The 25,309-nt window shown below is 26.3% G+C and overlaps 1 long non-coding RNA gene across 1 annotated transcript in view; it reads right to left on the minus strand.

The window, feature by feature from the left end:
- Positions 1 to 25,029, minus strand: part of LOC108556855 — a 46,650-nt gene extending 21,621 nt beyond the window's left edge. Inside the window, exons 1-2 of the long non-coding RNA XR_001890840.1 lie at positions 24,808 to 25,029; positions 15,256 to 15,309 (exon numbers count right to left, since the gene is read on the minus strand). This is a non-coding gene — a long non-coding RNA (uncharacterized LOC108556855). The remainder of the gene's footprint in view (positions 1 to 15,255; positions 15,310 to 24,807) is intronic.
- Positions 25,030 to 25,309: the final 280 nt, after the last annotated feature.

A 25,309-nucleotide genomic window follows, 5' to 3' on the forward strand; every position in this document is an offset into this window, starting at 1 on the left:
GCAGATTGTAATTGAGGTTGGGAATTGTTCAAGATTTCGATCTTTGTAACAATTGAAATGAAAATTACATAGATTAATCTAGTGAATTAGTATCATAAATAACGTGATAAAAATAACAATTTATACATGTTTGTGTTTGAACAAATGTGTATGGGAATGTGATTAATTAATTAATGGGAATCATTTTGTGGAACGTTGCAATGCGTAAACACTATATTTAATATTTGGTATGGTTGGAAATTTCGTTATAATATTGTGAAAGTGAAGCCGTTTCATACATGTAAAATGTATGCGCTTTTCACGAAAGTAGTTCATGCGATTTTCAGATAAGATTTATCTTGAGCAGAAGAGACGCAATTTGTTTGACTATGTTTCACGTAATAATTCATGCAAGGTATATAAACGTTGGACTTGCTCACGTCTCTAAATAGGAAATATGTTTTTTTTTCGATTGCAAAATTTAGTAACATTTTGTGCAAAACATGCTATGTTTTGTAAATTTAAAATGGAAAAGCTTAATATAATGGTGGTATTTTCATATTTTCAAACATTTTATTTTTAATTAACTCGAAAACTATAAAACATTTTTTATATTTTATGTCTATATATTTTCATATAATACTTTTTTTCCCAACTTTTGTATTTTTTTTTATTACAAATCAATTTTCTAATAACAAAGAAAGTTACAAGAAAATGATACTTGAAAATTAATAAATTTGTAAATTTTTTAATGGTAATCTTTATTTAAAATAATGATGATTAAGTTTTAATTTATAAATTGATGATTTAAAATTTTCTACTTATATGATTTTTCAATGTTCTTCTATGTTTAATAGAACCTATCAAAAACTAATGTTATTACACTCAAAATCATTATATGCTGATCAAATTATTAATGACATTTTGCATGCATTTAATCTGATCTAATACAGTCGTATGGTAATTTCATTAAAATCGTACTTTGAAACCATATTTATGTAAAATTTTAATGGAAATTACTAAGTTGATTTAATGAAAATGCTATTATTTTGCAGTAAGTATATAGGAACGAAATTCAATATTAATTAACTTTTGATGGAATTTATAATAGACAAATTTAAATACCTCATTAACAAGGGCTTATGTATATAAATTACGTAATGTTTATTTGAAACAGTGCGGCTAGTCATTGAGTTAAGTAAGTCTCTTATGTGCTATGATGTTCTTCTTTAACATAAAGTTCATTGATCAAAATGGAACATATATTATTGAATAAAGTACACGGCGCATGCTGATAATTCGGTTTCCAAATAAAACTAATATTTAAAAATACATTGGTTTACATAAATAATTTTGATTCCTGAATGATTATAATGAAGTTACTCTACTTCTTCTTCCACATTTTCCATTTACTCCATCAACTCACCTAAGGCCACGTGAACGTGAAGTATCATTTTCATTATATTTATTTTTGTGTGATACGAGGGGTTACTATACAAAATTATCATGACCGTTGCTGTATGTATTTTCTTTTGACGGTGGATCTGCCTACATCTCAACAAGTCACTATGGCCAACTTTTGCAGTCCTGGCATTGCACATTGGCCCAACAACTGCTTCACAAATGCTCCAAGCCATCCTTATTAACATCAAAGACTGGGATTTGTTATTGGGAAGAAAATCATGCATCTCGACAGAAAACAATGTGCTAGTGTATAATGTGCTTAAAACCGATATTGACCTACGGCATTAATATTTGAAGATCTGCCTGTAACACCAGCATTGATATTATACAGAGATTCCAGACAACAACTGGAGATATTACAATGGTTCTACACAAATGATGACATCCACAAGTAAACTAACATCAGTTTCGTTAAGCTAATACCAGCACAAGATACCACCACCGGCTAGAGAACCACCCAATGCAATTATCTACGGAATTGATGAATACAGCAAATCATCGCCGAACACTAAAAAGATTCAAACCGCAAGATTTACCCAACAGATTTAGATGCAACTAAAGAATCATTGCTCGTGACTGCATAAATATTTATTATATATGTGAAGTGGGTTGCTAGATCATCTCTTGATTATATCCAATTAATTGTCCTTTTTTTTCTTATTAATCCATTTGGGCTGTTATAATGACATGAAATTATATATATGTATATTAATTCTTATGTATAAAAGGATTTTGGATTTTCATCAAAACGTTAAAAATTTGTTCGACAATTGAGAGTGCACATAATAATAAAATAATCATGCGATTGGGATATGATAAAGATTGTTTTTTAACTAATTCTTATTTGTATAAAGATTTCAGTTTTTGAACAACCCTTAGGAATGAATTTATGATTTAAAATTTAAAAACTGTAATGAAATGAAAATTAGACTTGGAAAACTTTTAACTACTTTCCTTCTATAATAAATTTAGTTATTTTAAAGTGTATAGTATAATTAGCAAAGAGATAATATTAAAATCAATATTACAAAAACGCATTTACCATGTATAAACATGTTTGTAGATTTTATGTGAAGTTTATATTTAAATATCAACGATGTAGGATATTGTAGGAAATATTAACTGCTATCGCGACATTACAACTCTCATCAATCAACATTATGGTAGACTGAGGATGTTCCATTACATGAATTGCTAAGGCCTCTGTTTGGTATTATTACACAAGTGCTTCTCATTGTGTTCGACTTGCATATAAGAATAAATACTTGTATATAAGAATTACAAATAAATATATATAAATATGTATATTTATTATTTATATTTATATAATTGTAAAACAAATTAAATATTAAATAATGAAAAATAAAATTTTAATTATTTAAATTAAGCATTTTTAGTTTAAAAAAATATAAAGATACACATCAACAATACCACAAAACCACAAAATGAAATTACATTCTAAATTATGAATCCAAAGTTAATTGTTTCTTTTTTATTCATTCATTTAACTATTGCTTATACGAAGTTATTACTTTTAGTACTGTTATTTCATTTAAGAACGTTTTTAATATCAATTAAACAACTTTTTAAATCTTTGGTAGTTGATATTTTTTCGGCAGGAACTTAGTTAATTTCGTTTTTATTATTTTTTGTTTGTTACGACATTATAGTAGACTGAGGATGTTTCAATATATGAATTGTAAAAGACTGTACTTAGTATTTTTATACAAATGCTTTCCATTATGTACGACTTGATACTAAGAACGAATATTTAAGTACTACAAATATTTCAACACTTGCATATTTTATATTTATACATATAAATTGACTCTATATCGAAATCCAGAAAATCAAATTCCCAACATTCGAAATCTCAACACTAAGAAATAATCTAAAATTGCTATCAACCTAGGTCTTTCCCTTCGGAATTTATTTTAATTTATTTTTTATGTTATATTATATTTTTTTCATATAAATAAATGCAAGGGGGACGAATAATAATCAAAACCACCCCGATCGAATTCCGAGAAAACGCTTAAATATCATTATAAAGAAAGCCGTACTCCTAATCACAACACCCATAAATAATAATAGCTTTGCAAGTAGATCATTTTGATACTGGTTGATGGTTGTCGGGATTTCGAATGACACCGATATAAATTTCGTCTTCGTTGCGACGACTGATTTTTTTTTATCAAAACTTCATTATCAGAGGTAACGTTAACCGAGGTACGACTATATTTTATATTCTATTAGAAATATGGTAGACGTTATTAGAAATCTTTAAACATTTTTATTTTCCTTATTTTTGACCAAAGTTCTTCTTGTCCAAATATATTTATTAGTAAAAATCATTTTATTTTATAATTATACACATCCAAATTCATATATTATATTTCAGTTTGTTATTACTTGGTAAGAAATTTTACGCATATTTCATGAATTGGAGAACGATAAATCAATAACAACTATACAAAAAGCATTTGAGTCATGCAACATTTTTGACATGATCAAGTTTTAAATTATTTCGATGTGCAATGTATGCAATTGGATCGCTGCCAGATTACAATTCGTAATTTATTAAACGTTTTGAACATAAATTACATACACGTGATTCTGTTTCTCTGAAACAAGTATAATTCGCCCAGAGAATATTATTTTCAAAACCTTTAAACCTATTTATTAATTTTTCCACGTTAAACGTATATTTTGGTATACTATAAAAAAAACAATATAACAGTTGTATTAACATTAATAAGATATGTAAATCAAAAGAAATATGATATTCAAAATTGATTTCTGAATAATATTATAATAATTTTGATCTAATAATTCGATGGAATTTATAAAATTATTAATAGCATTTCAATTTAAAATTACGTTCGCAAATATCGTTGATCAAATAGATTTATATTTACCAGTTTTCGATGTTATCAATAAATTACATTTCAATAATCGTACGATTTATAACACTGTTTGGTTTTTCAAAAATAATAAACTTTAATTTAATAACATGAAGATTTTCAATTCTACATTTAATTCTAGATTTAAAGTTTATGTGTTTAGATGTCATTAATAGGTCTTTATGTTCCTATAGATTTTATTATTATATATATTTAACTAATACATTAAGACCTCGTTTAGCGTTTTAAAAACATAGCGCTAAACGAAACAGCGTTAAGGAGGTCATTTTAATAAATAGGGAAGCGGGAAAACGCGACCAAAAATAAACAAACTTTTAAGTTGTATTTATAGTAATTTGCATTATAATATATGTTTTATATAACACAAACATTTGTACACAGAAATATTAAGTTTTTTTTGTGATTAACGTCCTGGCTCTTCTAATATTTTTCATTTTTTGGAGATAAAATCGTCTAGAGTCATTTGTCACTTTCATTAAGCAAATGTTGGTAGCAGACGATCGCACCCATAACTCTTGTTCTTGCTTTTGAACTCCTGTTAAAATTTGGATTATTCGCTACAATTAGGTTATTTGTTAAGAAAATATGTAACAAGTTCTTTTAGTTTATCGTCTTGAAAAATACTATTTTCGCGTTCTTCAATTAATTGTTTTGCTAGTTCTTGAAGGTCGTCATTGATAAAGCCATCACCAGAAACATGCAGAAACTCCTTAATATCCTGCTCATCTATAACGTAAAGAAGCATAGATTCTGGGGAAGCATAGTGCTATGTGTTCAGAAATAATATACCAATTAATGAAATGCCGCAATAATTTGATTCCGGGTATATTTTTCAATTATTTTTAACAAACCGCTTTATAAATAATATAAGATACAGTTGCATTCGGGAAAACCGAGCTTCCTGGGAAATAGCATTAACATAAGAAGCCGCATGTTATTTACTACCCTCGTTTTCTCATAAACTATTTGAAAGAAACTTCTTATATAATATACAATATTTTAATACTACGTATTTTTATATCCTTCAATCTTAGAGATACTTAGAGAATCGTTCTTAGATACTAGCTTTTTAGGTATTACATACCCTAATAAATTCTTTTGTAAGTCAATAGATATATTATCTATTTATATCATTTTTTATTAATGTTTATATAATTATATTTACACATTTTTATTGGCCATAATTTGGATCTATTAACCTAAATCTTTCTGCATACGCCTATTGTAACAGTTCATTATTTTTTCTACGGTTTTGACTGTATAAATAAATTAATATTATATAAAAGGCTTATAGAAAACACCAAAAAAATATTTAAAATATATATGAGAAGGTTGATTTTATAGAAAAAACATGTTAATTAAATACAATAATTATATTAAAATAACGACTAGAATATAAGTTAATCCCACAAAGGTTTCATACAATTCAACTACAAACGTATTTAAATAAGAAGATTAGTTAATAATCCTATTTTCTGCAATTTATTACAATGCATATAATGATCATATTATATGAAATCCTACCCTCCAGAGAATACCGATGTACCAGTCATAAATAATCTCTCTAAATGAAAACATTTCTCCTCTCTCCCATTGAAAAATATACAATGTGAATGCTGCCACACCCAAAACTGTGAATGCCGGTATTAGTTGTAAACTCATTATTGGGAATCTCTGGTAAACGATAAAAACTTAAATCCTGGACATAAATCAAGATAACTGTTAACATGTGATATGTAGAACAATGAAGTGTTTTGCACTCCTACTTTCTGTTGTCGATTGTATTGAGGTTGGGTTGATTGTCGTGCAACTCTGAAAGATTGAAACAATTTGCAAATGATACGGGTATTCCGGAATATAAAATGGACCTTTATATTCCGGAATACCCGTATCATTTGCAAATTGTTTTTTCATAGTATTGAGTACAGCTTAAAAGGTTATAGTGTGTATTATATTTTGCTGATGATACTAAAGTTTTGTATAAAATTTTATAACTATTAATACCGTCAGACCTCGTCATTTTTCTTGTCTTTATTACTACCAAAGTTTTCTAAATATTTCTTTGAAAAACCATCAACATTTACATTCAATAAATTTCTTCATCTACATTTTCTTCATATCTAATTTCATAAATCTCAGTAAAACTATTGGAAATATTTTGCTTGATAACGAGAACTTCATTATATCAAAACTTTGTTATCAAAGGTAACTTTAATTCTTGTTATACAAACTGTGTAATTTATCATTTTTTCTACATTTAATTTAGATTGATTTTATTTTTCTATTATTACTATCAATTGATGCTATTAACATTGTTATTATTAATAATTACTTGTTAATATGATACTCAATAGAAAATTATTATGTAAAATGCAGTCAAAAATATGTACTTTATTATTAATTGATATGTAGTTGGCATTGTATTTTGTAGTTCGATCAATATTAAATAATAGATTTAAACCGCCAATACCATGCTTTATTACACATTAATAGGCAGAATCAAACATATATAGAATATGCATACTAGTAATTATGAGCCGTATAAAGCAGAAAAGCTCAAACCTTCTTAATATTTTATATACATTAATTTAATATTCTAGTTTTATATCTAATATAATGAAAAAATAAAATGTTTATAATTTAACATTTCATTTTATTATTATACTAGAACAATATACAATTATTATACACGAATAATTCTCATAGTGCGGGCAGTCAGTTATATCAATTTTCCGTACTGTTTGAAGCAGAGGAATAATCGAGCACTTTAAAACCGCATAGAAATAAATAGAACAAAAAACAGACCGTGTAGACAATAATGATAAATAAAAATAATTTTGTGTACTATTTTTTTAATGTATTTTTATTTTGTTTAATCCACTGATAGAAGCCGCACTATGCGAGGTATTTTTATATATAAAATACTTTTCTTTCTTATGTCTCATATATTCTACCTACTATAATTGTTACTGTTCATCCTACAAGATTCATAAGTAAAGGATATAAAAGTTATGATGTATATAATAATAGCACAGCCATCCAGTTTATTGGTAGCTCTATTAATACATATAAGTTAATCAACGACCTACATTTCTATTCCCTATTTCCATTATTTATTATTTAGAAATCATTTTTAAAATGAACAACATGTATAAAAATATAATAGATCTAAGTGTCTCATATATTAATTTAACGAAATGCGGACAAATCGATTTGTATTGTCTTTAAATTATAAAACATCATTTTTATACAACTACAAAAAATATTCATGAAACAGACTAAAATAATTTATTGAATTACTTTAAAGATAATAAAGATATTTATATTTAATTGATTTATTTATCAAAATCTTATAGAATAACTTATATGAACTATGAATAAGAACAAATTATTAAAATATAAATTTTTAAATATAAAAAGTGTATATACTTTCAGAAATATAATCATAAATTTCATTTTACAACAATCTTCTGATTTATAAAGTCGTTATTAAATTACTGCGGTTGTTTGGAATGCATTTGTGGAGAAATTCCAACATGGAAATACTTCAGTCATTCCAATCGTAAACAATGCGAACAATCGCCGACGCAACATGATATGTACATATGGGACATCAATCAATAAAATCTTATTACATTTCTATTAATAATTGAATTCATTTTCTATAGAGCGAACTTTGCTGAAAAGTTTTCAAAACAATATCAAACTAAATTTGTTGACAATTTCTTAGACAAAATATATATAAAAAAAAGAAAGGGTTATCAATATTTATGAGTTAATAAAAAATGTTTATTACATATATAAAAATACACACAAAGACCTAGAAAAATATTTAATGTTAATTGTAGATTTTTTTGTTTTCAATCGTCTTTGAAATATTTAAAATAAATTACTATAAATTAACCATTTGCGAACGGATATTTTTTAAGGTCGCATTTTTAACGGGTTTATGTTTAAGTACTGTGTATTATTATGTTGCGGCATTTGTTGGTAACACAAGTGTCCACTTTTCAAGACTTTTTTTTCATCCATCTATTCCACAGAAAACAATATCGGGTTTGTATGTGGTGCAGTGTCGTCGGCGAAAGTAGACGATATAATAAGTTCCCCGAAACACTACCCCGAGGTACACCGAAGAAAATCGGACGTAGCGATGTTATCACCTCATTCAGCTTAACCTGGTATACGCTTGGGAGGCACCTCAGTTTCTAGAGCAGCCCTTCTTGCCACACTCTGATAAAGGCCTGGGAGATGTGAAGGAAAGCGGTGAGGTAATATTTTTTTTCTCCTACCAATCACGTCTATTACCTGCTCCACGGTACCATGGAAAGCTAAATTGGTGATACGAATGTTGTTTTCCGTCAGCCAAGGTCTCAGTTTGCGTAAAAATAATTTTTCAAAAAGTTTCGACATAATTGGCAGGAAGCTGATGGGTCTTTAGAACTAACGTCAAAAGTTGTCCGTCTGAAAAATACTTCTCGCTTAGAACTATAATTCTATTACTGCGCCAGTGCAGTGACCTTGAATTCATTTTTGCACTATGTCACTTACCCTTTGGCTAGTTTGTTTTCTATTTATATTTAGAATGTTTCCTTTTCGCCAATAAATTATGATTATTATAACAATAATATTTATTAATTAAGAAAAAAATAAGTATAATTAAACTTTAATTAAGCGCGTTTTAATGAATAATTAATACTGTTTAATAAATCTGGTTTGATAAAACCATAATACTATATGGTGCGGTTTTATAATTAATTTCAAAAATAAATTGCACCAAATACCTCGTGAGGCGTAGACCAGTTTCATTATTTTTTTTTGTTATTTTGAAATTCTTGCATATATCGTTCCACTTTGATTTTACACGCAGATTCAGAGCACATTTAATTTCGTCGGCATGCAAATTAGGAATTCCACCTTATTAAATAAAACTGGCCTCCGGTTCTCGATATTCGGAATTTCACTACTCTTCCACGTCATAAAGGCTTTAAAATATAAATAGTCTGCACTTCGCCTAGTCAATTTGCATCCCAGATTAGTGATCCGTCACATTCAATAATTCATTGAATTATAAATGCTAATAGTTGAATATGCATTTCACTGCCTCTTGTTTTGCATATTATATTCACTGATTTAAAGCAAATAAGCCGCATAGATTTTTGTTAAATATGCATGCCATTTTTTAATATCATTTATAGAAATTGAAATATATTTATTAACGTTACACAAATGCACTAAAACATTTATGAAATTGTTTTTCTCATATATATTTATTTAAAACAAATATGTTTTATTTCGATATTAATATTTGCCAAAATTTCCACATATAAACTAATGTAATATACGACAATGCGTTGCATTTTGGAGTCATTTTTCTTACAATTTATTTTGCTTGTTAATCAAAATGCTCGTTATGCGAGGTGCTCGTTAAGCGAGGTTCCACTGTATTAAATTATTATTATTTGTACAATAATAAATATATGTTTATATTATGCTGACATACACTAATATAACTTAATTACGTCTATGTATGAAAAGAAAAGTAATAAAAACATTTAAAAAAATCTATAGTAAATAATTAATAAAATCTTTTTTTTATCAAAAAACTGTGAATATGATCGAAATATTTAAAGCAGAGAAAGTTCAGTAATAATAAATTATTAAATTTAAAAAAAAGAAACTAAGATTTGAATTATATATTGAATGACTATTTTAATTTATATGTAATAAAATTTCATAGAGATAATATAGCTATTTTTGTTATATTAGATCTAAACTCATTCAACTTATTCGAATGTATTTTTTACATAACCCATTTTTCTCATTTTTTGGTATTTATAGTTTATAATAAATGTGATTTATTCTTTACTATAAAAATGACATAAATCGTTAGTTTTGGTAAAGTTTAATTGGATTTTGTTTAATATATAAATTAAAATGCCATTTAATCCGTAAATACTGAGGATGGGTCAGAGTGACCCATATGATATCAATTTTCATTCGCATTCTCTTGTAATTTATAGGGGTTGATCTTCTAGCTATTCTAGTGCACCTTTCATTAGGAGCAAATCAGTACTTATTTTATTATAGAGTGAATTTTGGGTCAAAGTGGATTTCAAAGTGAAATAACTTTGGTTTCCCAAGTACCAAAACTGGGAAACTTTATAATTATTTAACTACGGATGCGCCTGAGTTACCGACCTGATAATTGTTTACATTCTACTGTATTTGTCTATATTTGTCTATAGCAAATACTTTCTTGAAATATCTTCAATATGAAATAATGTTGGATTCCCATGTACCAAAAAAACTTAATAAGTTTTCTATAATGAGACTAAAGTAGGTATGGATGCATTTGATGAACAATTTTTCAATATTTCATTCTATATTCAATATCGCTTGTATCAACAGTAGAGTTTATATATGAAACTTCACTATAGGAAAAGAAGAATTCTACGTATTCATTGATAAAACAAGTAGACAATGCGATGCAAGCAACAGATTCCCCGAAATCTTAGAATTCTAATTGCAAATATCATGCAGGTTAAAATGCCTGTTAAAGTTCAACCTAATGAACGTATTCCTACATCAAAAAGGAAGAGGTCTTTGTCCAAGCAAGAGCGTCAAGAAAACATCAATGTTTTGTGATATATGCAAAATATCAATTTGTTCTACTTACTCAAAAAAAGTTGCTTATATTCATTTGTCCGAAGTACTTATGGATTAAACCTGAAAATATACTCTGTTTTCTTTCGAGTATTTTATGTTAAAAGTTTGACAGATAACCAGAAATTCAACATAGTAGTATTTTCTTCTGGAGCTTTATTGATTAGAATAAAAACTCCATAAATTGAAATAAAAATTATATTTTATAATCGTTTTAGACTGAACTTAAATTTTGTTCATAATAAAGATTATGATATAATCTTCAATGGTGCGCATGCTACGTAATTAAACGTCGATTGATAATTATACGGTCATTTTTTTTTGTATTCACCACGGTTCAGTTCGAAATGTTTGCGCACAGTTCTATTAATAATTTAATGGGCAATTAGAAGTACTAAAAATAAGGTTCTAATGAGAAAGGATAGAGACGTGGAATTGGATCATAACAGAGCAGAAAACGCCGATATATCGATTCCCGTTGTAGTATGGAATAAAAAAAGGGCACGAATAAATATGTAAGCAAACATGCGGCTCGAATGGAATAATTTCAATGGAAGGCAGGTTTTCTATTTTATTCAGTACCAAATGCAATTTCTGTTGAAATTAATGCTTGCTTGATTTCACAGTCAATATACTGATATTTACATTTCGCAGATGTAAATGTAAACTCACAAATTATATAACTATTACGTATTGATCGTTTGAAAAATATTTATTTATAATTTATTATACTTAAATTATTATACTTAAACTCGTAATGCATTTTTTTTCTTTAAATTCAATATTTAAATATTTGCGATTTGTAGCTTCCAATATGAATTAACAAATTATGCAATTTTACCTTATATTCATATTTATTAATTTAGAAATGTTTCCATCATTTAATATTATATTTTGATTTCAGATTGTTTCGTCCAGTATATACTTCTAATTTATATAAAATAAATTGTATAACAATAATAATGGAATTAATTAATTCAATTGAATCTTAATTTTTAGGTACGATAGAAAAAAAAATGTAAAATTAAATTATCATGTAATTGCTTTAAGCTTTCCATTAGTCATAGAATTGTTAGGGCCTCAAGCTACTCCTTGTATTTACTAGATGAACTTGTAACCTCTCAGACAATTCCAGCTAAAAGTTTTTAGAGTGGTTTTAATGGTAATATTTTAGCTCAACAAGACATCTTTCAATGTTGATTTTCAAAATATATCTGTATTTTATTTACATTTTTGAAATTTAATTTATTGAAATTACACAATATAAAAATTGTATTTTATTTTTCTAAAAACATATAATATTTTCTTATATATTTTTATTAATAATTTATTTATTATTCAACAATTTAATAAATATTTGTATTAAATAAAAAAGTTTTATAAAGTTCTCTAAATCGTTAGGTATTTTATAATTCTAGTACTTAACGGAATTTTCTCTCTTATTATAAAATTGAAATGTATATATTTACCAAGTTAAAATGTAAATAATGTTGGAAATGAAGAATTAAAATTATAAATTATTACATATTTTTAATTATCCTTTTAATAAAGTGAAAAAAAATTTATATATAACTCCAGTTATAATATTCATTCAATACAAATTTCGTATTTGTTTTTTGATAGAATATTTTACAACAGATTTTTTTTTGTAATTTTAATCATTCACAATTTTGGCAACGAGTTGAAAACAGAAAACAAAATAAATAGGCATGGAGCGGAACGATTTTCCAGTTTTTTTTTTATAAAACATGAAGTTCAATTTTTAAGTCAAAAAACATATTATATTGACTTATAATATTATATTGTAAGTATATATTAATCTAAAATATCACAGCTTGAGTTATCCAGAACATCACCGCAAATAATTTATAATAATTACTTGAAAATAAATGTCTACGTAAGCAATCCACAATTGAACAATACAGCCCGAAATACTAAGAATCGACATAGAAAATGCAGTTTTATACAAAGTAGAAAATGGAGGTTACCAACGTGATATAATTTTTGCCAATTGATTTATGTCATTTTTGTGTTTAAATCAATAATTTAGAAGTTATAAGGTGAACAAACAAGTTCGCGACTTCTGTATCACCCTCTAGATGAAAATACCTATAGCACAGATTTGATATTTTAGAGTTAAAATTATCTATAGAAAGATAAAATAAATATAAGCAAAAATATCTCAATTTCTGCTATAGATAAAATTAGACATATTCTCAAAGTTTAGCATTTCAGTATGTATTTCATTGGTATGAAAAAACAATCCCTTTTATTTCACTGATATTTTATTAGGTACTTCATCATGTTTTAAGATACTCATAGTCATATTCATATTCAGTGTTATTTATTTCAGATTAATAATTAATAAATTAAATCAATACATTTATAAAACATTTAATCATATCGCATAAAGCGCATCGTTATTATTAATAGTATATAATGGACATATAAATGATTCATGATAAATTTATCTGTGTAGAAATATGAATATAACCAAAACCAATTTAATCCGTCGATGATCAGAAAAAATATATAAATATTTTTGTACAAAAAAACGCCCTTATGTAATTTATTTTTTAATTAGTTTTGTATAATAATTTAATTCTATATACTTTTTACTATTAATTTGATATAGTAACAAAGATTTTGAATATTAGTTTATTAAATGTAATGTAATTGAGAAATGTTAGAATAAATTGCAAATATTAAGAAGCGTGTGATTTTTTTTAAATATTTTATGTAATTATCTTTGTAGTGGTTACGTGATAATCTTTAAAAGGTATAAAAACTATTTAAAATAATTTAAAAACTAATAGAGCATTATGTGACCTCGGAGAAAATAAAAACGTTATTGGTGTTTCTTTTCTCTTTACTTCACTGCAATAAACCTAAGGGTTGTGAATTTGCAGTGTTTTAAAGTTGGTCGCCGGAGTTTGGAAATCATGCGGCATAATTACTGAAACGAATTCCCTGTTCGAGGGAAAACTCCCTTCGCCATTCTCGAGAAACAAAGAGAAATGGAATGAAGGAAAAAAAAATATGTAAGCGGCACTCCTATCCTCGTTCTCAAACTTCAGTGAGATTCCTTCGGAAACTTCGCAATTATTTTGGAGAAATTATGAATACATACAATTTCTCATCCCTCTGAATATGATATATATTAAGCAGAAACCTATAAAGAAAAAAAACAATAATTCCCTTAGGAATTGCATGAAATGAAAGCAGAACTGGAAAGTTTTTTTTTAATTTTATTTTTTATTATGAAATCCTGATTTTTCATTGTAATTCTAAAGAAATTACATCAAGATTGCATTTGTACAACACCATAAAATAGAAAAATCCTCGATCGTTAGCCCTTTGGCCAGTCTATAAATATATATTTATGTTAGAATTTATTTATGTATAGAATGTACTTTTTTTTCTTATGTATTGATGTTTGGCTAATAAATTATTATTATTATTAGAAAAATCCAACTGAAAAGACATTAGAAATTGACAGTTTTAATATTTCGTTTCCAAATATTTTATGTTTCGAAATTATTTCACCTTTTCACGGATTAAACTAAACCTATGAAATATATTGATCATTGGAATGAGTAATCTTTAAGGGTATAACTTTAAAAAAATATCTCACTTTTTCATTAACCTTATTGAAATCAAATGAATAAATTTAACAAATTTGTAGTTGCTAATAGTTCATCGCTTTGACACATGGTGACAGCTGTCATTTTTTGACGTATTAAAAACAACCAATTTTGGGTCGAGTCGCGTTTGAGATGGATATATTACTTGATGTAAAAAGTTTTATTCCAAAAAAGTAAATAATTTTACAAATAAATATATTTATTCAAAAACTATGAAATTGCAAAGTGTATTAAGAGTTTTAATTCAATATGCTTTTGTAGATTACAAGATTAACAGGTGTCACCAGCTACTCATCCCCGCGTTTTGCATTAATCCTATTTTTCAGTATTTTCAGTACTGGAAATAACAATGAAGATATTGATTTCCTTTCTATCGAGGGTAGTGATGGAACAAAAAAGACGCAATAGACACGGCTGGAATGGATTGTAAAGGGAGGGAATATAGAGACTGGTGGGAGTTGTGTACTCCACAGAGGAAGCACGTACTTCTCTTATAATTGGATTAGTCGTTTATATACAGCCGCATTTGATTTCAACTAATTTTCAATAATGAATGTTTTTAATGTTATTAAACTTACCCTAAAACTTCATTGAATTTACAAGGATTCCTCCCATTTCCAAAAGAGCATTTCCTAAAAAGAACATAATAATTCAATATTTAAATTAACAAATAAGATAAAAATATCAGAAAAAATATTTTATATTAATATCCGTATCGTTTTTGATGTATAAATCAAATAAAAATGGTTAAAAATTGTCGCAAAATTATTTTAAAAAAAGTCTAGAAGTAAAAATTAATAATATATTTTTTTTAATATATTGTATATATCTTTTTATAATAATAATAATTAATAATAATAATTTATTGGCCAAACATCAATAGATAAGAAAAAAAGTACATTCTATACATAAATAAATTCAAACATAAATATATATTAATTGACTGGCCTCTAGTTATGTTATGTTGTGTTATCAAACAATGTCGATCACCCATCATTGCTTAACTTTAGATAACTTTCAAATAATATATTTGTTTAAATAACTCATATTTAACATTATTGGATGAAAATAACAATAACAACCGTAAAATTATGCATACAAAAAATCAAATAAAAATAACCACAGGAATCATAGCATAAGATATTTCCTTTAATTGTATATAATAAAGGAATTGTATAATATAAGATGTATAATTTTAATAAAAGTAATATTTTTGCTATACGTATAAATAATTAGGGACAAAAACTGAAGGAGAATGAAAACAAACTGAAATAATGATATTTTTCAGTTATTTTCAACATGTTTGGAAAAATTATTGAATGGCACGTAAAGCAAACAATGCACATATTTTACATTTAAAATTTCATTTCTCGTTTGCAATTGAAATTTCAGTTTGATTTGAAATTTTATAATTTTATTTGAATTACTGAAAGCAATTATAAGTTTTCATAAAAATAAGAATAATATTTTTAAGTAAAATAAATGTTTCATAAATAATCAACAGTAAATTTGAAAATGAATATACTGAGATAGAACCACATAAAAACTTTTAAAGATATATTTGATTTGCCCCTATAAGAAATTTAAAACTTCAGTAAATAAACCAAAGTTTATAGCCGTTATTTATATTAAATTGGGGCGAAGGTTAAATCTTACATAATTTAATTATCAAAGGGAAGCGATGGGAACTTTACGAGTGTTTTAAAGGTCTTCACTATACGAGTTAATATGAGAAGTAAGAAAAACGTAAATGAAATTCAGCTTAGATCAAAAAACAAGAAGCTGTAAAATGTTTATTCTATGTCGACGATCAAGCACATCATTCGTTTAATTTAAATTGTTTGCTAAACGTTTATTAAACACATGTCGCATTTCGCAAATTGATCGGAATGTTGACAGTCTGCAACTGATATAGAAATAGTTTTGGAAAGTTGCAAAGCAAATAAGAGGAATTCTCTCCCGGGAGAAAATTTCTATGGCTATTTTAAACTTCGACAGAAAAACTTTTCTGTTCGCGGTCCACAAAAGGCATTCAAACAAACGTAAACTTCAAATACTCAATTCAAATAATAAATATAAAAGACAACATAAAGTTTCCAGTAAGTTTAACTTGAAAATATAATTAATGAATCATTAAATTTTGGAAAAAATAATATTGAAAAATCAATTACATTTCAAAGTAATTGATCAGGAATTGATATTGAATTTTGACCGGAACCTCGAAGAGACCAATATAATTTTCGAGAGAGTTGTCTAATTTGGACCGGAGCTTAGATTCTACCATGTCAGTGGTCTAAGTTTCAATCTTGACAAAATGTAATCCGCATAGATAAATATAGTGAGTGAAAGAAACAACGAGTATTTTTATTGAAATAATAATAAATTAATATACTGGTCCATTCTGGGAAACTAATAATTTTGAAAAAAACAATGGCAAATTTGAATTGAAATAGTACACTTTGATCTGAAGACAAGTATTAATTAATCCAGGTTGGACCACTAATATATTGGAGATATATGACGATTTGAACCAAAGCCTAGGTTGGACTACTGTTGTTTTGGGAGGAAAGTTGTTGATTTTAGACCGGAGCCTAGATTGGACCACTGTCATAACTTTGAATTGAAATATCAATCTTTTGTTTATACTGTGTACTGAAATGAGTGTAAACACCAAAAATACTTTTTCTAAAATTATACTTAAGAAAACTGAAATGAATCAAAATTTGTATTCTCATTAATTTTTTCTATAAACAATATTTTTTATTAAATAACATTTTTATGTGGTCCGAATTAGGCAAACCTCAATATATTTTTTTTATTATTTATATACAATTTTACACTTTTTTAGTTATTTTTGAAATTCAGTAATAATAACAGTAAATAGGTTAAGGATTTGTGTTAAATTATGTTAATTATAGAAGTGTTGTTACACAAATCGATGCTTTAATTGCAATCAGTTTGATTCAATTAAACTCGATGACACATCACGAACATCGAACATCGGAATTCGATTTAAATTTAACGAGTCTCATTAACGTCAGCTTTATAAATATTTCATCCTCAATATTTCAATAACAATAATGGGTTTAAAACTTCCAGTTTAATCCAGATATTAAACAAATACATTACATATCTGGTTTAAAATGACCAACTCTAAGCCAAAACCTTTCTATATACGTTTAAAAATAATACAAAGTTGAAACGCACTGAAACAATTTAACGTTGTGGCCTATTTAAGATCTGAAATTTGCGTCTTAAACCTGCAAACGAACACTCCTGAAATAGTTTTTAAAAAATGTATATATTTATAAGACGATTTTATTAATGCCATTAAAGTATTTCGGGATGTCACCACACTTTCCAAACTCTTAAATTAACGCGAATACTTAAACGAACTTCGTAAATTGGATTTCGCAATAATATCTCCCGAATCTAATTAGCAAACTGCGCGTAAATTGTTAGAAATCTAATTTGGAGAATATGAAATTATTAAATTATTTTCTGTAACTTAATGAATTACACTAAATGCATTACCTAAGTAAAATTTACGGACACATTTTTATGCAATTTATATATAAATTATATATATTAATTAATTTGCAATTTATTAAGGATGAATATAAATTATATTTATATATATTAGTAAAACTTAATTTTGTATTCAATAAAAATGAAGTGTTTTGTTAATGAAAGCGAAATGACTTTGATCAAGGAAAGTTTGTAAATTAAATATGAATGAAAAATCATGAAATCAGTATTTGTATTCTATTATTTTGATAATTTACAAAAGTAAAACTAGTTGAATTTAATTAATTCTATGGATTTTACAGAAATAGTCAAAATTAAGGTCCTTAAAGTGTAATTCTCTAGATTAAACAATCGAGTTTATTGTTTTGAGTGAATGTAAAAGTTTTATTCCGGTTCAAAAATAATACCCAAATCTCATTCATGTTAGAATATATGGAAGTGAGTGGTAATAAAATACTACGGATATAGTTTAGATTTAGGTATTCAAATTTATGAAAGGATTTGGACTATTAAAATAATAAGCTAAAAGTAATATATAGTGTATCTTTGGATTTTGAAAAACTCAATTGGCGAACATACAAAACAGTCTCGTTTTCTAAGCAGAATTTCAAATACCTCTCAGAATGTCGATCAAAATTGCAATTAGGAACTTGAGATGTAAATAACTTTCCTTCTCATATATACTTGCGTCATTAACTCCCTTCCTATATTAATTATTATAAAGGTTTCGGTTTTCGAACAACATTTGGAAATGAATTTCCACTGAACGCCAAATGATTTTTTCTATAATGTGCACGCCAGAAATAACCATTAGTTAAATAAATTGTTAATTTTATTAATGAAAGCAGAGATAGAGTTTATATAATAAAATTCATTTAAAACTGGAAGTACAAATATTGAGTGGCAGCGAAATTGGTTGAGACAAGACTTCAAATTTGTAAATGTTAATGAAATTATGATAATTTGACCCATTTTATAAAACTCCTACAGTATATTTATGTAGCTAAAATACATTGACCCAAATTTCAATACGTTCATAACTTTACAATAAGATAAAACAGAAAGGGTGAATATCAATTGTGTGGATTGATTGGTCGAAGGAAGTGAATTTTTCTTAAAAAAAAGACGTTTTTAAGTGGAAGCAGCAAAGATACTTCAAGGCAAGGCTTCTCAAAGATCCACTTTCGTAAAAGCTCTAGAGTATATATTATTTAACTAAGATTAAATTAACAATATTTTATGAAATATAAACTATATATTTTATATAATAAATTTCTTTAAATCCGTATTGCTAGATACCAAAGATATAATGTTCAGCAATACTTCGCACAATGCGGCTTTGATCAGTGCGGATTCACTATTACACGGTTTGGAAATTTCATAAAACAAACTAAATTTTAAGTAAGCAAAATAAAAATAATTCTAGAATATACAAAATTATGATTTTTAAACATAAATTACATTTTTATTTGTCTTTTATACAGTTTGTGCTAATAATGTTTATTTGTTTTTAAAGTCCTCGATTTATCTAGTTTCAAACGGTACGCAATATTGCTGTATATGTATATATTTAATGGTATAGATTACATACATATTTTATATGTAAATTTACACATAGGAATAGATTTATATTTAAATTATATTTTATTGTATACAAGACATATTTTTTTGTAAACATTGTTTCTTAATTTTTAGTGCGTCTTATATTGTATAATCTAATATAATATACAACTAATTTGTTTGACCTTTAAACTGGCAATTATATTTGACAAGATTATACATTATTAATTAAGCCCTTGACATATGTGCTTACATCGAATTTATAGAATATTCAATTCTAGATTTCAAAAGTAGATATTGAAATGTTAGTTGTATCGAAAATGTACAAACTTATTCATGCAGATATAGTTTCGTGCTTCAAAGAAATAATAATTTCCTGTCTTCTATATCCGTATCAAACGGAAACTTTTATCGAACGCACATACAAAAATTTAAACTTCATTTGCTCAACAAAAGAGCAGATATACCGTATTTCTATTGTTAACTATTGATTGAAATATAACGAATATCACCTAAATTAATATTTTATTATTTTAATTCATCCGAAAATAAAAATTGTATTTTTATGTTTCATAAATTAAAAAAAAAAAACATAATACATATATAAAACTATTATTTATTGCAATAAAAATCACATATTTTTTTTAATAATTTGCATACTGTACATAAATTAAAAATAAAAAGCTCGGTTTTCGAACATAATTTGAAGTACTGAAATATTGTTCGAAAACAGAAAAAAAATGTATTTATACATTTGCAACCGCATTTACATTTAAGTTTATCAAAAATATTTTTTTAAATAATAAAAATAGTTTCTATTGCAACAATAATAATACAATAAAAACATAATATGATAATAAAAATAAAATGTCAACTGCTGCAAAGGGCTTTTCTATCCTATTTTTAAATATATTAAAATACATTGTTATTTTTATTATGTCCAAAATTATAGAAACAAAGTAATTGTTCATTAACCTATTTCATCTTTATATCCCAAAAGTTACGAACGTTATGTTAATATATCAGAATTTTCACTATTTGCCTCTGTAGTACAATTTAGAAACCTTTGCATTAACCAAGCACTCACTGTATATATACTTATTTTATTTGAATTTAAAATTATACTGTTCCTCTACCTTTCTTTATAATTATATTTATTTAGATTAAAAGATAACATGTTATTCAAATTAAATTAATTCTCAAGCCGTAAGTACTTCGAAAGGGTCAGAATGACACATAATACTTGTTTTCATTCGCATTCTATTATAATTTAATTAACCATCTAGCTACTCTAGAATTTTCTAATGCACTTCTCAGTAAGAGCAAAAGAGTAGCAGGTAATTATTTTATTGTAGAGTGCTAAATATAGCAAATGCGTTCTTGAAATATCATCAATATTTGGATTTCAATGTGCAACCTAAAGATTCTGATTGCAAATATCATGCAGGTTAATATGTCTGTTGAAACACAACCTAATGAACAGATTTCTGCATCCAAAAGAAAGAGCTGTTTTTTTTGTCCAAGCAAGAGCGACAAGAAAACAGCAACATTTTGTGATATTTGCAAAAGACAAATTTGTTCTACTTGCAATTTGTTTACTGGCTGCTCGGCAGAAATTCACACATCTTAGATGAAAATAAGATCTTAATATTTAAAGTTGTAATAAAACCCATATGGACATACGGAATTCAATTATGAGGATCTGCATGTAACTCTACGATTGATGTGATCCAAATATTCCAATCAAAGTCGCTGAAAATGGTCACCGGTTCACCGTGGTATATCACCAATACAAAACTAGTTAAGGAAACTCAGCATTAATTACCGATACCGGTTGGATACCCTTTTGCTGTGGGCCTAACTAACACAGAGAACCAACGTCAAAGATTAAAGTGTTTCAAGCCCCAATAAACAGTTCGTGAGTGAGTGTCTTGATTGTGCCTTGATTACGTTAAGGTTGGTTACTGAACCAATCCCTTGACTTCTTTTATATTTTTTATTTGTTTTAATTGTCACAAGTTCTGTTTATTATTTTATGTAAAATAGATTGCTCAAATAAAAAAAAACTTGCACAAAAATGCCCAGACTATTTTGAAAAATATAATCTATTTTAAATGATGTTAAATTCATCATAACAAGAAGAATTAATCTGTGTTTGTTGTATAAATTAATAATTTGCTGTATTTTTTAATATTCATTAAACGAGTCTTTTTGACCCAAAGTTAATACTTGTGTTTAATTTATTTGTTTTTATTTGTAATATTACTTTTCCTTACCTTGAAATGTAATAGTCAATTAATGTGTTCAAAATAATAGAAATAAAATAACTATTAAAAAAAATTGAAGACTAATATGAATAAAACACATAAAAAAATGCCATGTAATAACCATAAGCACATTCTCTATATATTATTTACGCAGTTAAAAATGTCTGAAGGCACAAATTTTGGCGTACGAAATGGAATTAAACTTCATAAATAAGAGTGACTGCATAGACACTTTCTTTTTATTGTTATCTGCGATGTTCTCCCCCATTGAATTTTAGCTTTTACATCTTTTAAGTGGATTTTGTGTGTTGTAATAACGCAATATTTTAGTGGCAAAAGTTAAAGGACCTGAGAAAATTAGGAAACTCAATATCTGGTGGGTTCTTTGTGAGCTCGAACAAAACACATCAGAATTCGGCCTAAAATTCATTTTAAACGTGAGTTAATTCTCTGATTAAAAATAAAGCTTATTATGTGCTGGATTTATCATTGTTTAAGCATATAGTAGATTATAATTTCACATTAATTTTGTTAATAATCTTATTTTTATTTTATAGTAATAGTAAAATTCTAAAAACGGAATCAATACTCTCTCATATAAAGAAGAAACTTTTAGGAAATATTAAACAATTATGTTAAAGTAGCTTTTCGGATTATTACCAGGATGCAACAAAGAAATGCAGTATATTGTTAGATATTTAGTTCTAACTAAACTTAAAAAAATACACACCATCTACTCTCGTACTGTTTCTGAGAAACAGGAAAGTGAATAGAATGTATGTAACTTATATATAATTTAGGTAATTTGGTAAACATTTATTAATCATATTTGTAATTTAATCTTAATTTGATTTTGTTAAATATAAAAATACTGGAATTGAATAATTTATAAATATAATGAAGATAGATTATTTTTTAAGAAAAAATGTACGATAATAATAAAACTCTCAGACATTTTATGAGACAAATTTATTTGTAATTTCATTACAAACTTAAAGTCCTTAAATTAATAGGAAACTGTAATAAAGGTTTAAATTACATGAACATAGTTAATTTAAAAAAAAAAAATTCTTTGCATTTTTTTTTAAACACTTTAAAGTTAAGTTGCTTATATTTTTTTATTAAATTTCAGCAATATTTTCAAACAATAAATTATGTAGTACTTTTTGGTAAAGTCAAGCAATTTTAAGCTTAAATAAGTGAATTATAGTGACTTAGATTACAAATACGGATCAATTTTCATATATTATTTCAAATATTATTTTATATTGCTATGCAATTTTTATTACTTGAATGTAGGTTTGTACTCACTTGGTACTTCCAATTGCAAAACAAATGTTTTTTTTATATAATATAAAGATTACATTAGAGTGTCAATAAGGAATTTGTTCTGTTTCACGTCTCTTTATAATTTAAATAGACGACAAACGGTTAAAAATTATATATTTCCTCGATGATTGTACTGTGTTTAATATTAAAAATTATTTTTTGATAGCATTATATGGAAATGTATTGAAGATTCTCAAATAATTAATTAATTAGAAATTGTTAAAAAATGAATGGAATATAAAGGAATTTAAAGAAACTGAAATACGTGATTTATAAACCGGACTCGTTATTCGGAAAACGTACAATTCACGGATTTTTCGATTTTCTGAATTAAATTATATAAATTGTACTGTTTGAACCGGACTATAAAAGGTATAGCTGTATATATTCATAATAAAATATATAGAAAATTTGTTTTTCTCAATAATAAATAATGAAACAACAGACAATTGTTTTAATATATAATTAATTTCGACTATTTTATTACATTAATAAACTCAGATTATTATTATCGAAAATAACTTAAATGTTTTGTTGGAAAATGTGCAAGTAAATATTCGTGGATTTATGTTCTTTTAACACCGACCGAAATGGCACACTTATTTCACCGAATAAATAGACCAGAGCTAAATAATTACTAAAACTTGGAAAGAAAAATAATAGAACAAATTATCTATTTTTTTTTAGTAGGCCGTTTTACGTTTGGAAACCATCCAATTCGAAGCAATTAAGTTGCCAATTTACATACAATTTTTTTTTAATCTGCCGATAATGCTACGAAAATTGCAAATATATTGTAATATGCAATTTTCGTGGACTAAATAATATTTTACTTATAAAAAAAACTTTTTTTAGAAATGTATACTTTTTTTCGAGTATTTCATTTAACGACCATCTTTTTTCAAATAAAAATTCAAAAAATGCAAATAAAACAATATTGACCTTTACTCATTTTGTGTACGTACGTTTTATTATTTTTTTTATGAAATAATATTTACTGTAGTCGCATATATTTGAGCATTTCATTAAATAATAATAAATGTATAAATAATATTCACATCCCGTCGACAAAAAAAACCTTTCATTTAATACTTTATTGATACAAATAATGCGTAATTACATGCGTAAATTAACTGCATGTAATCTATTATGAATGATAACATATATATTTATATATATTTACTATGTAAAATAATTGTACTATGCGTATAGAACCAGAATTCAAATTTCATCAATTGAAATTTAGTACTACAATAAACATACATTAATGTACGCACTTTGAACTGAATTAATGTATTTTAATTCATTTTTAAATTATATCACCAAAAATAGTCTTTTCGTCAGATTTTTTTTTTTTTAAATATTTATCATCTTAATTTTAATCATTTTTAATTAATATAATTAAATTATTAATTTAAACTACATTAATAAATACAATCAACTTACATGCAAATTTAATGTGATTGTTATGTAATTCAGAACATGCTAAAACTAAAATTTATTGTATTCGAAGCGAAGTTTTGCGGTAAACTTTTTTTGGCGCGATACGTGTACTGCCGGAGCGTCGCGACGCTGGTGTTTTGCGCGGCGTCGGGGTGACTACTGAGCGCTCGCAGGCGTCGCGGCGCGCGTCCTCAGAACCCATCGTTTTCCGCCCATTCACTACCCCAATAAATTTCTTCCAACGGAAACCTCAAGCCACGAATGAAGGTACAAAGAGAGATAAAGAAAGGAAAATGCGGAAATCGGGGCGGTGTTTTTCATTCTGGCAAATCTTCAAGAGCAACAGAAATAAGTAAAAAAAATCGCATAGCATAGATTCAACATCTGCAAACTATTTATTTTCCGTTGATGAGATGCATATTTTTTAACTAAATGCACGGCGACATTTGCTGCACAAATGCTGACCGTTGCATAAAGCGTAAAATATTTAATCTGTTTATATATA

Source organism: Nicrophorus vespilloides, unplaced genomic scaffold (assembly GCF_001412225.1).
Source record: "Nicrophorus vespilloides isolate i.1.1-1 unplaced genomic scaffold, Nicve_v1.0, whole genome shotgun sequence".
NCBI lineage: Eukaryota > Metazoa > Arthropoda > Insecta > Coleoptera > Silphidae > Nicrophorus > Nicrophorus vespilloides.